Source organism: Olea europaea, chromosome 10, assembly GCF_002742605.1.
Source record: "Olea europaea var. sylvestris chromosome 10, O_europaea_v1, whole genome shotgun sequence".
NCBI classification, from domain to species: Eukaryota; Viridiplantae; Streptophyta; class Magnoliopsida; order Lamiales; family Oleaceae; genus Olea; species Olea europaea.
Genome location: NC_036246.1, coordinates 24,297,159 through 24,317,356, shown reverse-complemented (window position 1 = coordinate 24,317,356; position 20,198 = coordinate 24,297,159).

Sequence of the window (20,198 nt, the reverse complement as noted above, 5' to 3'; positions counted from 1 at the left end):
ATATCTGCAACATTGTACCTATTCTCTATGAGTCCTTTCATAGCAAATGAACATGATGGAATTACAAACAATGGTGGCAAAGCTGACTTATCCGTATCACCCAAACTCTCCTGAGTAGTGTTCTTCAATGACTTAGAACCAAACCCGAAAGGTACTGTACCAAACTGTATATCCACCACGGTACTGAATCTATCCAAATATTTCTTCACTGATTCTGTGCGCTCTTGCAAGATGTACAATTGAGACTTTTTTAGTCCTTCCAGTACAACCCGAACACTATTTCGGACCTTCAAACCCCACTTTCACCAAAGAATGTGTACCCAGTCAAATTCAGGGTACTCAGCGAGATGAGATTCTTACTTAAGTCTGGAACATATCGAACCTGGCCAAGTGTTCTTACTACCCCATCCAACAATCCCAATCCGACCCTTCCAATTTCAACTACTCTACAAGATTTGTTGTTTCCCATGACAACGGCACCTTGCTTTACCGTTTCATATATTTCAAACTAGGCCCTATTGGGACACATATGGAACGAACATATTGAATCCAAAATCCACTCCTCATTAGGCTTGGATACCATGTTAGATACATTTAACATCATATCTTCGCCATCCGAAAAGTCCTCGGCAATGTTTGTATCATCCGAATGATCGATTGCCTTCCACAATTTGTAGCTGAATTACCTTTACCCTGAACTTGTCGCAATCCTTTTTGATGTGTCCTTTCCTCCTACAACAGAAGTAGACCTGATTGCTAAAAGTTCACCCTCGATTTACCCTTCCATCGATCACCATGAGTGATAGAGCTTCCTCATCTCTAGATCCAGCTCCAATGAGATGCTTCATCTTCTCATTTGAGAATAAAACATCATAGACATCATAATGGTGAGTGTGTCACATTTGTACAGAATCGTAAGCTAGTAGTGAGTACATCAAGATCAGGGCCAAGTTCTCTTCATCATACTTTACCTCTAATGTTTCCAAATCAATGACGATTTCCTTGAGCACGTTCAGATGGTCCTCCAAAGATCATCCTTCTACCATACGATGAGAATATAGCCTCTGCTACATATGCAACTTGCTTGTCAAACTCTTTGTCATGCATAGTTACTCAAGTTAACCATAATACAGCAACTGTCTTCTCTTTCAATACATCCTGAAGAATGTTATTAGAATGATGAAGATATATCTGCGAAAGAGCATGCTGATCCCTCCGTTACTTTTCCTCTGTTGTTCAGGTTGTGGGCATCTTATCAAACCTCAATAACATATCATCCAAGTCCATCTGTGCCATCACTGCTCTCATCTTTACTTGCCACAATGAAAATCTTGTATTGGGATCCAAAAGTAGAATTTCGTGTTTTATGGCTGCCATCGAAAACAAAAAACCTCAAACAAAATCCGCAACCAATAGCTTTGATACCACTCCTTGGGAAAATTGGGGAGGTTATTAACACAATATGAAGTATATGAAGACACAAATAAGAACAAGATTAAAAGTAAAGAAAGAAATTGCCAGAAGAACAGAGCATTTTATTGACAACTAATAGGAGTGAATAATACAACTTCAGCAATAATGCTTCCCTAAATTGAATAGAAGAGCCACATATTTATAGAAGCTCACCAAACCTAAAAAATATTATAAAAATGGAAAAAAATATAAAAAATAATGTGGAATAAAGAAAATAATATTTTTTCAATAAAATCACGTGAAATAAAGGAAATAATATTTTCCAATAAAATCATATGAAAATAAATAAATAATATTTTTCAAAAAATCCAACTTAATTTGGGTCACAAAATCTAACATGTGATAATCAAGTTGCTATTTATTTTGGAATTGAGGTTCTGCTACTTGAGAATTTATTAATAAATTTAGAGAGAATTTATGATTATAGTCTATTTTCCCAATAAATAAAATAAGTTGACGTGAAGCATAATGGTTCGTGGTTATATTCTTAATGAGGTTGATGACTAGTCGACCAAGTAATATGGTGCACTAGCAGTTTTCTTCTCAAGTAAGGGCTTAATGGTTCTGCCCATGTTTTATTAACATACGCTAAATACAGGTTTTACTTCAATTTAATGTTAGGAGTGGGAGAGGGAGAAAGAACAAGATAATTTTTCTGCTCTTTTTCGATTTTTAAATTTAATTTATTTGGGACTTATTTGTACTTTTTGAAAAAAAATCTTTAATTTTCTTTTCTCTTTTCTCGTTATTTTATTTAAATATGAGGGCATATTTCTCATTTTATAATTTTTAATTGAAAAGTCGGATAAAAATTGATGAAAATGACGTTTTCACAATGAAACGTGAAAATATAGATGAAAATGCAAAAGACTTGAAAAGTAAGGATATTTTGTACACTAAAAGTCAAACGTATGAACGTTTTATGCTAATAAGTCAAAACGGTTTTTTTCTTTAAGTTTTGCTCCCTAGCCTTACTACCCTTTTTTTCAAAGGTCATTGAAAAAGTCCTTCTCCTTCAAGTCAATTCATGTCTATCTCCGGGACACAGGAATATGCTTTTATATAAATTACAAATCTAAATTAAAGTTACTATGTAACAATTTACCTAGGGAAAGATTTTTAAATGAAGAAATTAATAGATGATCATTTTCTACTTTGACGATTGAAACGTAACTTTTTGAAAGATTGCCTTTGACGCTCTAAATATAATATATATCACAATATGTAACTAGAAAGTATGGATTATGGAAGTTGAGAACATGAACTGGACTTTGTTAGTGGTGATGAAGCTACTGATTTTACGGCTGTAAATTTTGTTCAAGATGATTTTACGAATAAATTGAGGAAATTCAATCTACTAATGTCCTTTTCTGCTTGGGTCATTTTATAAATGATATTATGTTCAAAAATTTATGCAAATGACCATTTCAGATCAAAACACTGAAAGAAAATGCCCCAAAACAAGTAATTCGAATTTCAAGTAAGTCCCTGATAGGGATTAAAAAAATCTAGATTTAAGTTTAAGTCAAAGAAAACAATTAATTTTAATCACATATTTTTATAGAATCCACAACTTTTCAACTACACATTTCATTAACTTTAATTAAAATTTACTAAAAATCTTATTTTAATCCCGATCAAACAGGGGCTAAATGTCATCACAAATGACCAAAATTTAAATGACACTATTATTCCTCCTAATTTTCTCCCATAACCGTTCTCCCTGTGAAAAGTCTATTTCTTTCTCCACAACATGTCATCCATCTTCCTTTATTGCTGGAATCTTAAGTGGAATTTTTTAGAATAAAAGTGTGACCTGAATTTTATTTGAAAGACTATTTGAAAATTCAATTTAGAATTCAATTGGGAGCTGATGATTTGTATTGGACTTGAAAAAGATTCGGAAGAGTCTAAGTTGCACAGGAGATGAAGAAATTATGGAAAGAGAACGAAACGACGAACTAACACTCCTTACGCGAAGTCTATTTCTTTCTCCATGATAGGTCATCCATCTTCATTTGTCGTTGGATGGGGTTTGTTAGAATTAAGATGTGACTTGAATTCTATCTGGAATACTATTTGAAAATTCAAGTTAAAATTCAATTGGGAGTTGATGATTTGTGTTGGGCTTGAAAAAGATTTGAAAGAGTCCAAGTTGCATCGGAGATGAAGAAATCATGGAGAGAGAGCGAACAACGAACTAACGCTCCTTACACGCCTTGATCTCGGTAGACGTTCGGAATAGAAGTTTCAGCACTTGCTATCCGTGAGTAGAGGGGCCAGTCACCGCTCGACAGTCGCAAAGATCCCCACTTGAGCGGCGATCTTATTCGAATTTGAATAGTTCTCGATTTTGATAGATTTTTCTAAATTTTATTTTACCCCAAAAGCTCCATTATTGTATAGATTTGTTATAGTTGAATTTCACCACATTTTAGGCTCTTCTTTACAATCAACACGCACGCACGCACGCGCGCGCGCGCACGCACACACACACACACACACACACACACACACACACACACACATATATATATATATATTCCTCCTCTGCCCATGGTAATTTTTTTATCATGTAAATTTTGTGTTTTTGTTTGATTTTCATATTGTCATTCCTTTATTTTAAAAGTTCAATGATTTTGTTATGCTTTCATTTATTTAACATGCAAACATTCTTGAGTTTATAACTAATAAGTGCGTTTTACACACTTATTTATACCATGAAACATGAATAATTGTTGGTAAATATGTTGGAATATGGCTTAATTCTATATAAATTATGTTTTCGAGATAACATTGATGAATATGGTGGAATTAAAGAAAAAAAGTAAAAAAAATGACCAAAATGGAAGAAAACCAAAGTTAATGGACCAAGTAGCAAATGACTGGAAGATGATCTAGAAGCAGAAACGAAGATGTGAAAGAGTGAAGAACCAATTTTTCTCCACTATTATTGTGCATGGTAATTATGTGAATGTGTGACTTATTTTATTCATTCGAAAGAAGGAAAATATGATTGGCATGGTATAAATCGTCATAGAGGTCGATAGGAAATTGAAATATACCGCTATACCTTATGTGAATTTTTAATTGTTTATAAAAATTCATGCATTCTTATATGTTCATATCCGTCATAGAAATATAGTCAAGTCATATATGAGAATAGTTTTGACATTACTCGAGAGAGATTGTTGAATAAAATAAGGAACATTGATTCGTCAAAATTTAATTGTACTGTTAAAGTATAAAACCAAGGTTAAACAAGATTATTACATGAAAATTCGCAATCCTAATACGTTTGTCATTCATTAAAACACATTAATTTTCATTTACCATAATTTGCATTTATTTTTGTTAATTCACTCATAATTGTAAACTTACTTTAGTTATAATTTCATCACAATAAACACATATTGCTATTCTTGTTTTGATTAGGGTCATGATAATAAATGTTGAAACATCCATTTATTACTTGTTAATGAACTGTCTACTTGTTGTAAGTTTAAATCGAAATATTATTATTTATTTAATAGAAGATTTTCAAAACATGCAATTGTCTCGGGTATAACTTGCAATCAAAATCATCAATTTTAAATAGTATATAATTTTGATGACCGGAAACTATTTTTTTATTCTTTCCTTGTCCTAATCCTCGAATCTTGGATTGATTTTTATATTTTTATATTATAGAATCAAGATGATGTGTCTTGTTAATACTAGTGAGCCAAAATCTCAATATCTTAATAAATGTTAATTTATGATGTCGATAAATAGTATAACACTATTGCTTTTTAAAATCTTCAATTAATTTCCAAACAATTACTATTGAGAACAATGTACTTTTCATTTTTTTTCCAAAAAAATAAAAATACTATTTTATATGGAGCAAAATTTATAGCATCATGCCAACATTAAAGTTTCCCCATTATATTGGGCTTATGGCCATGGACTAATTATATTTCTATAAATGATTTTTATAGTAATAATGTACAATTACTACACTACAATGTACTTGAATTAATCAATTTGTACAACTGTTATTAACAATTGTGATTAACAACATTCATATTGTCAAAATCTAGACCATTGACTTAAAAATTGTTTTTAATGCGATTAAACATTGAGGAAATTGCTTGAAATATCCACTTTCACATGTTCATTTGCAAAAATGTTCACTTTCACAAGACCTTGCAAAAATGTCCATTTTGAAATATTTTAGACCAAAATACCACTGTAAATAATTTATGATTCCATACAAAGACAAGAAATTGACATTTTTGCAAAAATTTTATTGGCCAATAAATTTTTGATACATAACCTGCCATTTTTATTTCAAAAGTGCACATATCAAATCACAATTATTTCTATTAAAAAACGTCGAGAATTACATTTCAAGTGTAGAGAATTGTCATGTTTGGAATAAAATATCATTCTTGAGATTTAAAATGTCGAGAATAATATTTGAAATGTCGAAAATATTTAATATTGTGATTTGACATGTGTACTTTTAAAATATAAACGAGATTCAAATATCGAGAATGACATTTAAAATGTGGAGAACATCATTTTAATATAGTTTCTCATGGAAGCTACTTCTCGAAATCCGCAACAAATTGAAAAAATAAATAAATTGTTTCTTTTTTCATAAAGGGCATAATAAACAATTTAGTGCTAAATTTAAAAAGTGGACATTTTTCAATTGACACCCATGAAATTAAACATTTTCTAAAATACCTTGCAATGTATTTAGATGGACAATAAATAATGCTGAGAGTACATTTTTAGTGTGGACCTTATAAAATTATCTTAAGCCTAGTAAGTAATATTTTATAATGTGATTTGTTGGTGGTCAATTTAATTGGACATTTTTCGCAGTATTAGGAGAGAAATTAAGAAGTTAAAAATAATATACATAATACATCAGTATATTATTTAGATCTTTGTAAAAGATAATTTCAACCAAAAGTTTGAAAAATAATTATTCAGATATATTTATTGATCAAAGAGATAAATAATGTCTCACATGCTGGCTTATAATACTCCAACTCGAATTGACATCCTGTAATGACAATAGGTTAACATTATATTTGATAAATCTATGACAACCTGAAACGTGATTATGTTCGATTTTAAAATAAAAATCTCTAAAAGAAAATAAAGCAAATAAAAAAGATGACCACATTAAGGAGACATACGTTTTTGGAGAATTTATAGATATAACTAATTTTAAAATCTTAGAAGAAGTTCAAGTATTTGAAATATTAAATATTTAGATATTTCAATAAACTATGTCATTATGAAAAAGAAATAGAATCGAAATGAAAAATCTTTGACAATACTTTTTAGATGTAACATTTCATATCATGAATAAATATAATATTGAAATAAATTCATCGAAACATAACGATCGAAAACATGATTGACCAAATAAAACGATTCAATCTTAGCAAAATTGAATTTACCATTTATCTTAATCTCTAATAGATGATATTTTAAAATGTGGCTTACTAATTGTTATTTTGATTGGATTTTTCTCTCATCATTAGAGAGAAAAGTAACTAGAAACAAATAAATAATGCATCGTATAATGTCATCTATATGCTTGCACTTGACAATCTACAAAAGATAACTCAATTGCAAGATGCATTTATCGATTTATAAAAGAGAAATCAAATTTCATATACCAGTAACTAATTATAGATGTTCCATCTCATATTGTTAATTTGTAAGGATGAATTATTAGTATTATATAAATGACATACCTGTAGCTTTGTGAAATTTGATTCTAAAGATAAAATTTGTCGAAAGCGGGGACCAAATAAGGAAAATGGTCACATTTAGGAAACATGCACTATTGAAGAATATATAAACATGATTACTTTTAAAATCTCAAAAGAGGTTAAACTGCTTGAAATATTGAAAGTGGAGATATCTTAATTAAGTTATGTCTTTTGTGATACAATCAAACTAATTAAGAATCTAGAAGTGATGATATTCATTATGGAAGAATATGTTTCTTTACAATCAATTACAGGTCTTTGTGAGAAACCTTGAGGTATGAGTCGGACGACATTATTATAATTTCATTATTTTCATTTCTTTTTTGTATAAAAACTCATTTGTATCCTACAGTGACTACATTTTCAGGTGTTCGAACTATTGGTACAAACGCTTTTCGTTTCTCTAAGGAATTTAATTCCACCTGTATGACCTCTTTCTATTTTGGCCAATTATTTCTATTTTGATAGTCTTTATTTGACTGTGGTTCAAAATCATCATTTTGCATAATATTAAGAGCCACACTAAAGACTAGAATATTATCTATAACAACATTATTTCGTTCCTATATTTATTGAAATCTCATTATTTTTCGGACACTTATGATTCTTCAGGAACCATACTTTTAATATTTGATTGATCAATCTTTTCTAATGCTACTTCTTTCAAGTTTTTGGTTGGTTTTTCTCTTGTCATTTTCTTTTTCGAGGTATATAATCTTTTGAACCAACTGATCGACTACGCTTTTAGCGTACTTAAGATTCATTTGCTACAACAGATTGTCCTATAAGGATAACAATTTTTGCTGGATTATTTTCTACTAGCATATATGACTTTGTGTCACTTTTCGTTTGTCAACAAATACGTCAAATAATTGATTTGCAACATTTTACAAATGAATGATTTTTTCAACGTCTTACTTACATTGATTGTTGCAGGGATCAAAGTGAGATAAAGTCATTTCATTCCAATAAATTTTACTTTTTTTTCAGGACATAATTTTTTCCCTTCTAAAGTTGGGAAGTAATTTCATCAAAATGAAAATATGTAAAACGTGCAGTAAATAAATCGCCGTTAAAGGTTCAAGATACCTAATAATAGATTGTAAATCAAAATATACATAAATTTCAAGTGTTCGTTGGGAAACCATTTTAGTATGGGGTGAAATATGAACCTGGACAGCACAACCAAAAATTCTTATGTCAAAAATATCAAGTTCATAGCCAAATGTAAGTTGCAAATGTGTATTTGATAATAGACAGTTGGTCTTATACGAATCAATGATGCGACATGTAATATGGCATAACTACAAACAGAAGCTGAGAGTTTTGCTTTCATAAATAATGGTTTAGCAATAAGTTGTACACGTTTAATAAACGATTCCGCTAAACTATTTTGTGTATGGACATGCGAAATTGAATGTTCAATTATAATCCCAATTAACATACAATAATCATTGAATGCTTGTGTTCTAAATTTACTAGCATTGTCAAAACGAATAGTCTTGATTGAATAATCAGGAAATTGTGCTTGTAATTTTATGATTTGAGCAAATAGCATAGCAAAGGCTATATTCCTAGTGGAAAGTAGGAAAACGTGTGATAATCTAGTAGAAGAATCAATTAATACCGTAAAATAACGAAATGATCCACATGGTGGGTTTATTGGCCCATATATATTTCCATTCATTCTTTCCAAAAAAGTTGGAGATTTAACATTGATTTTTGTAGTCAAAGATCTAATGACTAATTTACTTTGCAAACAAGTTACATATGGATAATCATTAGGTAAAAAACTCTTTTTGTTCTTTAAAGGATGTCCACGTTAGTTGTTTATTATTCGACGTATTATTATAGCTCATGGATGTCCAAGTCGATTATGCCAAAATATAAAATTTTTTGAGTCAACGAACTTCTAGTTCATGACAATATTTGATTCAACTATTTTTATAAATGTATAATACATACCAAATAGAAGTACATGCAATTTTTCTTTTATCTGCTTTTGACCAGATATAAAAAACAGTTATGCAAAAGTATTCAATATTATTTTCTTGCATAGCCTCAATGTGACAGCAGAGAATATTTTAAAATTAAGCAAATTTTTTCTGAATTATCTAGAATAATTTGCATTGTCAATATATAATTTTGTATTATTTGATAAAATAATATAAACTCTTTCGGAGCCTTCAATGATATTCACTGCACCTGATATTGTGTGTGTGTGTGTGTGTAGCTTGAATTTAAATTTAAAAGAGTAAACATAATTTAATACTGTAAAATTAACGATGCATAATAAAATTTCAAATCTTTTGCTAGAAGTAAAAACATATTTTAAATTAAATTTCTAAAATAAAGGAAATACTTGAGACATAGAAAATAAATTAATCTATATCTTTAATCACATCATCCCGATCTAAATGAGAATATTCTCATTTAGATCAATAAAGAAATATGAGGCATCCAAATAAGTCACATCAATTAAACCATCATAATCAGTAAAATTTGTCTCAACTTTTCCTTTCCTTGATTAAATTTTGCTAAAGATTCACAAAATGTTTTGCTGTATAACAGATACACGTCCGATGCTTTTTCATTTCACATTTAAAGCAATTTTCTTTGTGCTCCTTTTTTGATGCGTTACTTTCGTCTACTTTGTACCTTTTGAAATTGTTGCTTTGTTGTTAATAATTTTGTTGATTATTTCGTCCATGATTTATTTCACGTACACGTCCGCATCTATGTCCTTATCTTGATTGCATTTACTTCTAACAATGTAGCATTATTTGCTTCAGGAAATGGTAAAAAATCAGTTGGGTGTAACCCCAGAATTATTCATCATCAGTTCATTATTTTATTTAGTTACAAGCAGGCAAGAAATGAGTTTTGAGTATTTTTGAAATCACGTTCACAATATTGCGGCTCCATGAGCACATTCGAGGCGTGAAAGGTAGAAATTTTTTTCCATCATATTTTCATCAATGATTTTTTCTCAACACAAGGTCAATTTTGAACATATTTTGAACAATTCAAAATTGTACTCACTAACAGTTTTGAAAATTTGCAAACGAAAGTACATCCACTCATAGTGGGTTTTGGGGAGGACTATAATCCTTTGATAATCAAATCTTTCAGTTAATTTTTTTCAAAAAGCATATAGATCTTTCTCAGTGAGATTCACTTTTCAATTCATCATTAAAATGATAACTGACGAAAATGAGTGCTTTTGCACAATCATGCAGGTATTCTTTATTTCCTTCTTTTATTGTTTCTCCCAAACCTTTTGAGATAAGATAAATATCAGTATCGAGTACCCATGACAGATAATTTTTGTCAGATATGTCAAGTGAAACAAACTCAATATAGTAAAAAAATACAATTAGCTTCAAAAAAAAAGAAGCTTAAACATCACATAATAATTAATCTAGTAATCAACATGACATGAGTTATGTGTTTTCCTTCAAAAATAAACACTAATTTTAAAATAATATATCATTCGAAACATGTGCTATTTCGGAAGAACGTTGTATTTTACTATTATTTCTTCAAGAATAATATATCGATATTTTCTCTAGAACATTAAAAATTATAATTTGTGCTATTTAGGAGCAACAACAAACTATTTGTAATGGGCAAATCTACTATTAATATTCTTCTAGAATATTAATCATAAAGTTATGCTACTTTAAGAGCAACAACATAATAAAATATCAATTTAAAATTTATAAAAAAAATCTAAAGTTATTTAATCTGGTTAAAAATACATATAATATATTTTGTAATTATTGAGCAATTGAAAATATTCCACTATGTTTTTAAGAATCGTCGTAATTATTAATGAATAGAAAACGGATTCCAGAATAATCATAATACCATGTGTACACATATTTAAATGTAAATATATGTATGCAGAAAAACATATATACGTATATATTGTACAGCCTACATCTTTACATACAGTATATTTATATACTGACAGACACGAAATTATGCAAACACATATATCTGGATATAAAATCTATATATATAATCATGGGTGTGTGGGTGATTATGGTCCTTTCCTCACCATTCATATGGATTAAAGAAAGCTAATATTTCATTAAGCCCAATAATTTCATTTGTTCATTATAAATATAATATAATATAATATTGTGGAAAATCATATACCATAGGCGGTGGAAGATTATAACTCGTTATAATGCAGTGAAATAGAGAACAGTAGCCTTTGGAATTAAAATAAATAAATAAATCTAAATTATCATGCTGATAACGTATTATGAAAAGAGAGAAAAAGTGAAGAGAGGATAAAAATCAATAGACTTGTGTATGTTTTTATTAAAAGTCAAGACCCTATATTTATAGAAAGAATCAGGGATACAACGATAATAACTTCTAGGGTGACAAGGGTACAATTATCATTCATTAATGAACTTACATTTTCCTTTTCATTAACCTTGAATCTTGAATTGATTATTATATTTTTACTTACGTCAACTTTTATATAAACTTTTTGAATATATATATAATGTGTGATTAAAAAGTAAGGAAAAATTATAAATTCACTTGTAAAATTATATGGAAAATGCTACATGTACTAACACTTTTGTGCAAAATCTTTTATTTACACTCATAATGGGAAGGTGAGGTCTACATGTTGGAATTATTTAATCCATGTCGGGACCGCATGCATGTGAGAGTGAGTTGAAGTTTTTGTCAACCAAAATTTGTACAAATATCTTAATTCAAATTATATTATTGTGGTTAAAAATGAGTTTAGCAGAATTCTATTTTTCTTGGTAATTGTTTTGTGTTTGTATATTGACTGAATTGTGATATTCAACCAATGGAGTCGATGACTTAGACGAAATAAAAAACCATCATTTTGTTCTCTGGATTCATGAACAAGTTGCTTAGGCCATATGTTGATTTGTTATTTTCTAAAATATAGTTGTCGGGATTAAAATATTCTTCAGTGGCATGGATATTTTCTAGCAAATTCATGATGGAATTGGAAATATTTAAAAATAAAATAAAATCATAATATCGATTCTTGGTACAATTCATTAGTTTGTAGAGTTTGATTTTATTTATTTATTTATTTTTAATAATTATCAAAGTTACAAAGTTGAATTGCATAAAAAAAAAAAGGAAAATAGTTCTATGTTGTTTTAAGCAGGGTCAACACAAAAAATTTTGAGACCTAGACAACAAATTATTATGAGGTTATAATGTTTTGCAATTTCTTGTGGAAGCGATAATACTCGGTTTGTTCAATAACTATTTTTGATAGCTAATGATGCTTCAAGTTAATGCTGAAAAGTATAGGATTGGCAATGGTTTGATTTGGAGTCGGTTTGGCTAAAACTATTACCGAACCACCAGTTTGTTAGTCATATCATAACTGCACCATAACCACGTAAGTTGGTTCGGTACGGCTTGATTCGAATGATTAATAAATAAGAAAATAAATTATTTTTTATAGGTCCAATCGTCAAATTGGAAAAAAACAATTTATGAAAAAAGTCAATTAAAACAAAAATATAATACTAAGCAAATTTAGCAAACAATACGCCAAATGAAAATGCAAACAATATCCCAATTCCAGAATGCAAAATCAGAATTTAACAAACAATTTTCATATATGTTTAATATTTGTGTAGTAGAGTGTAGAGTTACTGGATTATGTTGTTGGATTTAGCGGGTTGATAATGAGCCATAATTTTGGGCTAGACAGAATCATAGAAAGAATAATGGAAAGCTCAATTACTCAATTATTTTTTTTAACAGGTAATCGGTTCGAGACGGGGCGGCGGCGTAAATACCATACCCGTCCCAACCAGAACCAAGGCATTAAAATCAAATACCATATTTGTCCTATTGAGCGATAGATTCGATTTTTTTCGCCCCATTTGATTCGATTAACTGCAGTTTTCGATTTTGACAGTTCGAATTGCCATCCATAGAAAAGTATATCTCACAAAATTATTATGGCATCATACGTTAACATGTACAAATCAAGTGCAAATACATATTTTAGAAGGTTAATCCGAAAGTCATAATACTGACTTGTTCTTTTTGGGGTATTATCTTCATCCCATTTGCCATTTCTTAGACGGAAAGTCCCCTGTTCTCGTTTCAGCAAATAACGTGCGTGACGCCCAATAAGTCAAAATCCTTTAGAGGTAATGAGCTTATCCCAGTTTTACCCGATTTACAATTTCTTTCAGGCATCTTAAATTTTCCCAAAGGAGTAAGACAACACAAACCGTGAATTTAGAAGGATCTAAATTTTCTTGCTCTAAGCTCCATTGTTTTCTCAATTTTTAAGTGATTGGAAGCTAGTGATACCATTTTCAACTTCTTCTTTTTTTTTTTTTCCCACAAAAAATCTTTCAACCCAAAATCTAAAGTACACAAAATATAAAGATTCAAAAATATAATATCTCTTTAAAAAAGTATATATTGAAAAAAAGAAACCCAAAAACAATATGAAATCTTACCTTAAATTAGTTTTCTGAGATTTTTGGGAACCTTCAATAAAATCAAGAATTTCTTATCTGAATGAAGGAGCCAATCCTATTTTTTCTGAAGTGACAAATGACGATAAATGCAAAAACTGTGTGTTTAATAGATTTTTTGGTGGAGATTATGCTCTTTGGTTCATGTTCTTCTAATCCAAGGTAAACGAATGATTTTTATGAGATTTGGTGGGTTTTGGACTTGGCCGGATTTTGGGTCTAGATTTTTCGTTTTTTCATTTTTTCAAAATTTTTTTGGGTCCCTTAGAATTTTGAGACCCCATACAATGAGGGTACTTTTAAAAATAACCTGATCAAAGCATCTAAATTCTACATTGACTTCTCAACAAAGGGATATTATGAAATTGGCCTATTCAATATTAAAAGACAAAAATATCCTTAAATACATTATACAATTACAAAAGTTGATTTTTAAGACGTGAATACCCTTTCACTTAACAAATAATAACCAAACACTTCCTACATTTCTTATCTGTATACTCCAACACAGATAAATAAAACACTCTCATCTTTCATCTGCTTCAACTGCAGAAACTTAAAAATTTATCGAAATCGGAAGTCGAAAAATTTGTGGACATCAATCTCGTCGGTTCGGTAAGTTTATATAAGCAAATTTAATCTTGTTTTCGTTAAAGTATTGTATGTTTAAATCGATAAATTGTATTTCGACATTTAATGATTATTAGAAAAAAAAATGTAATAGATCTGTAATTTTTGAAGTATTTGACCGGAAAAAATTATCTGTATATTATGCCGACGCTGGTGAATTGACTGTTTCACCGGCTGTTTGCCAACTATTTTCTTCTTTCCTCATTTTTGGGTTATTTTTATCACTGTTGATATTTTTCATGTAATTGAAAATTTTGTTTCGATATGCAGATATGGTTGTAGTCCCAGTTTGTTACTTTGGTGATTTCGAATTGGACGAAAAAGATCAACGGGTATGGAAATGGACAAGTGATAAACGTGGTGGTATCACAATTTCCATATCATCAGGTACATTGTATGCAGAACTCTATAATGATTTACAGAATAAGTTGAATGTTGATCCTTCTCAGTACAACATGGAATTGAAATTTAAATTCAACGAGCATGCATCAGTTCTGATTCCACTTATAATGATTTCTTCTGTTGATGAAGTGAATTATCTAATTGAACTGAATAATAAGCACACGACTCCTCTTTGCGTGACTTTAGTAAGGAATGATATCGTCGAAGATGAACAAGTAGACTCGAGAGGTGGGGATCACAATGCTAATGATTTTTGGGATATGATGGAGATAGCTCATGAAGATGATGTTGTTATTCCAGAGATAATTGCACACAGAATTCCCTCCGCTGCTCGTGACAACGAGAATGAAAATGCAAACACTTTTACAAACGATGACTTGATTGGTTTATCCCGGCTGAGACATGAGTGGGGTGGCACCTCGGGGGCTAGATCGAGTGGACCGTCCTCTAACTCCTCACGTGTGGTTCCTGATAATGAGGATTTGTATGTGGAGCAACTGTTTGAAACGAAGAAAGAGTTGCAAGAAGCCGTCCACCTAATTGCACTGAAATACAACTTCGAGTTTAGAGTGAAAAAATCAAATAGGTCGTTGTTGACGCTATCATGCGTAAACGATAGTTGCAGTTGGCGTTTGCAAGCAACGAAGATGGACACTAATGAGTGCTTCGTAATTCGCAAATATACACGAGAACGTGGGAGTTTGTCGCAATAATCATAGGCAAGCCCGAGCTTTGTTTATTGGTCGACACATAATGCACAAGTATTAGGATCCACGGACAATCTATAGACCATTGGACATCATTAACGATATTCGTCGATGGTACGGAGTAGTCATGAGATACCAGAAGGCTTGAAAGGCTAAAGAATGTGCATTGGAAGATTTAATGGGCTCGGCAGAGGAAAGCTATGTTAAATTGGCCAGGTATTGTCATAATATGGAGAAAATTAATCCTGGCTCGACATTTTTTATTGAGACGGAGGCCGATAACTGCTTCAAATTCTTCTTTATGGCTCTTGGACAATGCATTCGGGAATTTTGAAATGCTATGCGACCCCTAATTCTAGTCGACGGTACAACTCTGAAATCCAAATACCAAGGCCAGTTGATTATTGCTACATGTCAAGATGCCAACATTCAAATTTACCCTCTTACATTCGGCATAGTTGATAATGAGAATGATCTGTCGATGCGTTGGTTCTTCACGAAACTAAGGGAAATAATTGGAGAAGTCAAGGACCTTACATTTGTCACCGATCGGGGATAGTCTATAATAAATGGTATTGCTGAAGTTTTCCCGATGCACATCATGGGTATTGCATGTATCATATACAAGGCAACTTGAAGACCAGGTATCAGAGCAAAGGCATCATTTCATTGTTTAGGACAATAGCCGAAGCTTACAGTATTGAAGAGTGTAATAGGTACATGGTTGAAATAAGAAACAAATCATTCCCGGCATGGGACTATCTAACGAAAATGGGGATTGAACATTGGGCGCTCATATTTTCCAGGATGTCGATACAATATGATGACGTCAAACAACGTGGAGTCTCTCAATGCATTATTTAAGAGGGATCGAGAGTTACCCATTCTCGCACTGATTGAGAATATCCGTACGAAGTTGCAGCAGTGATTTCACGATCGACGTGTGGAATCACATTATTGCACAACCGTGCAAGCCCCAGCACAAGAGGTAAAGCTCTTCAAAGTTGCAGAGGCTGCGAGAAAGTTAAATGTCGAACCACTAGACAAATTGCACTTCTCTATGGAATGTGCATGTCATACGACATATATGGTAGATTTAAGTGATGGAACATGCACTTGTAAACAATTTTAGTTAGAGAGTTTTCCATGTGAGCATGCAATTGCGGTGACTATGTATCGAGGATTTGCAGTGAGAACATTGTGCTCCGCTTATTACACTGCTGAAAACTGGAGAGCTGCGTATGTTGAAACCATATTTTCGCTTCCAAACGAAGGCGAGTGGGAAGTTCTCGATCATATTCACCCATTCAATACATTGTCGCCACCTCTCATTGAATCACGTGGTCCTGAACGTCCAAATACTTCTAGAATACCATCTACTGGAGAGCTTTTCTGGCTGCGTAGGTGTAGCAGGTGCAAATCAGTGGGACATACTCGTCAATTTTGTACAAGTCAGGTTCCCCTAAATGACAGTTAGAGCATTGTGTATTTCCATTGAAATGAAAAGTATTTACATTGAAATGAATAGTATTTATATTGAAATGAATAGTATTTACATTGAAATAAACAGTATTTACATTAATAATCACAAATATTAAGTACAAAAAATATTTACAAATAATTTATGGATCACAATTAAATTCGTATAAATCACACGCTAACTTATTTCGCCAATTCTGTATTCATGACTGGTTGATTCCATCAACCTTATATGCTATACTCAAAAATTCTATGTATTTGATTGCAAAAATCCCACAATCACCCTAGCAAATGAACAAATATGTGTTAGATCGGTTCCAATTACGTACGAACTGATTACTAAATAAAAAAAAAGGATTACAAAGACTTACGATATAAATTGTCTTGTCGTCGTCGTGCCCCGCACGATGGCTAGTTTGTCATCCACAATTAAGCCCGCATGTCTAGCCATCATAGGAATGATCACAGTCATCGGCTCTAAGATATGCTCGAGCTGTCCCTGTGTCAGACATGAATGATCGGGATCGTACACATATATTGTCGAATCAGTGAATATGATCTCCAGTGCAATATAGTGCTGATTCGCGATAACTGAAATGTACAAATGCATACAACCTTCCCATGGCTTTCCCCTAACACTCGGTGACAGCCCGATAACCCACTCGAGCATATACGCGGAAAGCACGTACTCGTTACCTAGAAGCTGGAGGGACTGATACTCAATGGTAACGGCACGAAAAAACTCGGTGTTCAGTATAATGCGGCTAGGCTTGTGGAATGATTGTGGATATCTCTCAACTCGATCGCGCAACAAGTCCGTGGCCATGTCGATGTGCTACATCAAGGAAAACAAAGACATAAATACTTATTCCATTTACCAAATTAAACATAACGTATACAAAAAGTAACATTAACACTTCACTTACATCGTCGGCGAGCCAAGCCCCCTGAGTGGTGATATCATGGAACCACTTGTATGCATCCAATATCGCCCTTTCGGCTATCATGTGTGTGGCTCTGGAAATAAAATAGAAAAAATGTTAAACAAAGCATATACGAGTAATTCTAGTCTACTAAATCATACAATACTTACCCGGGCAACATTCTTCGCCACTCAGCTCGAATGCTTTCCACTTCGCATGGTCAACCTCCCGGTATAGATTGGGGTACGTCCCATCGACGAACCTCCTCCTCTTCGCCTCAGCCGTGAAGGGAGAGACGACGTACTGTGATGGCACTCTCGGCCTCTTGCCGACCACCGTCTTCGGCATGTCAACAGCACGCTTTTTTGCCTGATACAGTGCCACCTCCTCCACCCTAGGGCTTGCCACCTCCTCCATCGCCTCATCTGCCACGGTCTCCGACGGGGCCACTCCCTCATCTGCCACTCCAACATCTGCCTCCGTCTCCGTCCCTGACGGAGCCACTCCCACATCTGCCGTCGTCTCCGTCCCCTATGGGGCCACTCCCCCATCTGCCTCCGTCTCCCTCCTCGACGGGCCCCCCCTCCTTTGTCACTACTCCCATCCCATCGCGCTCCACGGATAAAATAAACGATTTCCATGCATCGTCATCATGTATGTATGACTGCCGGAGACCCCCATCTCTATCACACCCATCCCTATCACCCTCTCGATCACCCCCTCGATCACCATCTCCGTCAACCCATCGTCTACCGGCTATATCACCCCGAAGTGCTGCAATCTCATTCGACAAACCTTCGACCTTTCCTATCAACTGTCGTCCCAGATCATCAACCCTCTCTATCAGCTCTCGACGCAGCCCATCGACCTACCCCTCTATAAATCTACTCAGACGAGCATACAGATCATCAAAATAGTGCCCCTGATTACGTGTGGGAGATCCACATGAGATGTCTCTGGATGGGGAGGCAAAGGAGATGCTCTCGACGGCGAAGGAGATGCCCTCGGCGGCATCTCTGGCGAAGGAGGAGGAGATGCCCTCGGCAGAGATGGTGATGCCCTCGACGGAGGTAATCGTCGATCAACTGGATCACGCTCCTACACAAGCAACAACATTACAAATTATTAACTTCATCCGTAAATGCTAACTCATACAAAATGGTAATCAATAGATTTTATTTAATTCACTCACCCGATTTCGGTAGTGGATCGGATCGGTCATATGGTCATTTTCGGTGTGCGAAATGCCTAATTCATGCATAAAACCCTAAGCCTCCTCCTCTATCGACGGGGTCAACTTACTTATAACTTCAAGCGGACATATTAATATTTGAACTAGTTAACGATCATGCAATCAGATGTTAAATCACGCACAATATAAATTACAAATGCATAATATTCACCTGAGAGTCGTCCAGGATACTCGATAACTGTTTCCCAGTGGGACATCCCTCCGATCGAGATGCTCTTCAATGGTGCATCCGAGGGCAGCATGTCTCCCTTCGCCTCGCAAATCGAGCACCCAATATGGGGACGGCCTCATACGCCAAGATCTGCAACACATACAGTTATTATATATAAATTCAATATGAAAATAATTTTAACATTCATTATGTTAACCATTTACCTGCGCCGCCAGGGGCAATCCATAGGTGTCGTACTTACGCATGGCTCCCTTCGACTTCGAGTGCGATCTAGTGAAGACGTGCATAGTGTCCTCAAAACATCTCTGGCAACGATCGAGGTCGTCAACGATCTCCAGATGGAAGAGGTCAATCACGGTCTTCTTATGGTGACACCGCACCACGCTCTCAAGGATGTAGACCAGACCTAACTTCAGTTTGTCTAACATCTGATCACACCTCCTGATTGCGTCTAACAGTTGTGTAAGGAGCACAGTACCCTGTCCCACGAAGTAAGCGTCATGAAGCCTATTTCTTCTCTGAGTCCCATCACCAGCTGCTTTATCGCCCGTAATCTTTAATCCCGTGATCAGAGCAAACTTGAACATCGAAAAACTGGCGATTTGACCCCCGATTGCAAAGTGGAGGGCATCGCTGTCGACTAGACTCAGCAATCGACATAGAAGTGCATCAATAACCTAACCCGAGTACTGCAGATCTCTCAAGGGGTACAAGGGCCACAGGAAGGACTGGCGCTGCATATCAGTATGCTGATCATCAAACAGCTCTAACACAACTGTGAAACTATCAAAGCTACTATTCCACGTAGCTTTACTTGGCATCTGTCTCAACTCCGCGTCAAGATGATAATCCATCCTGTATAAAT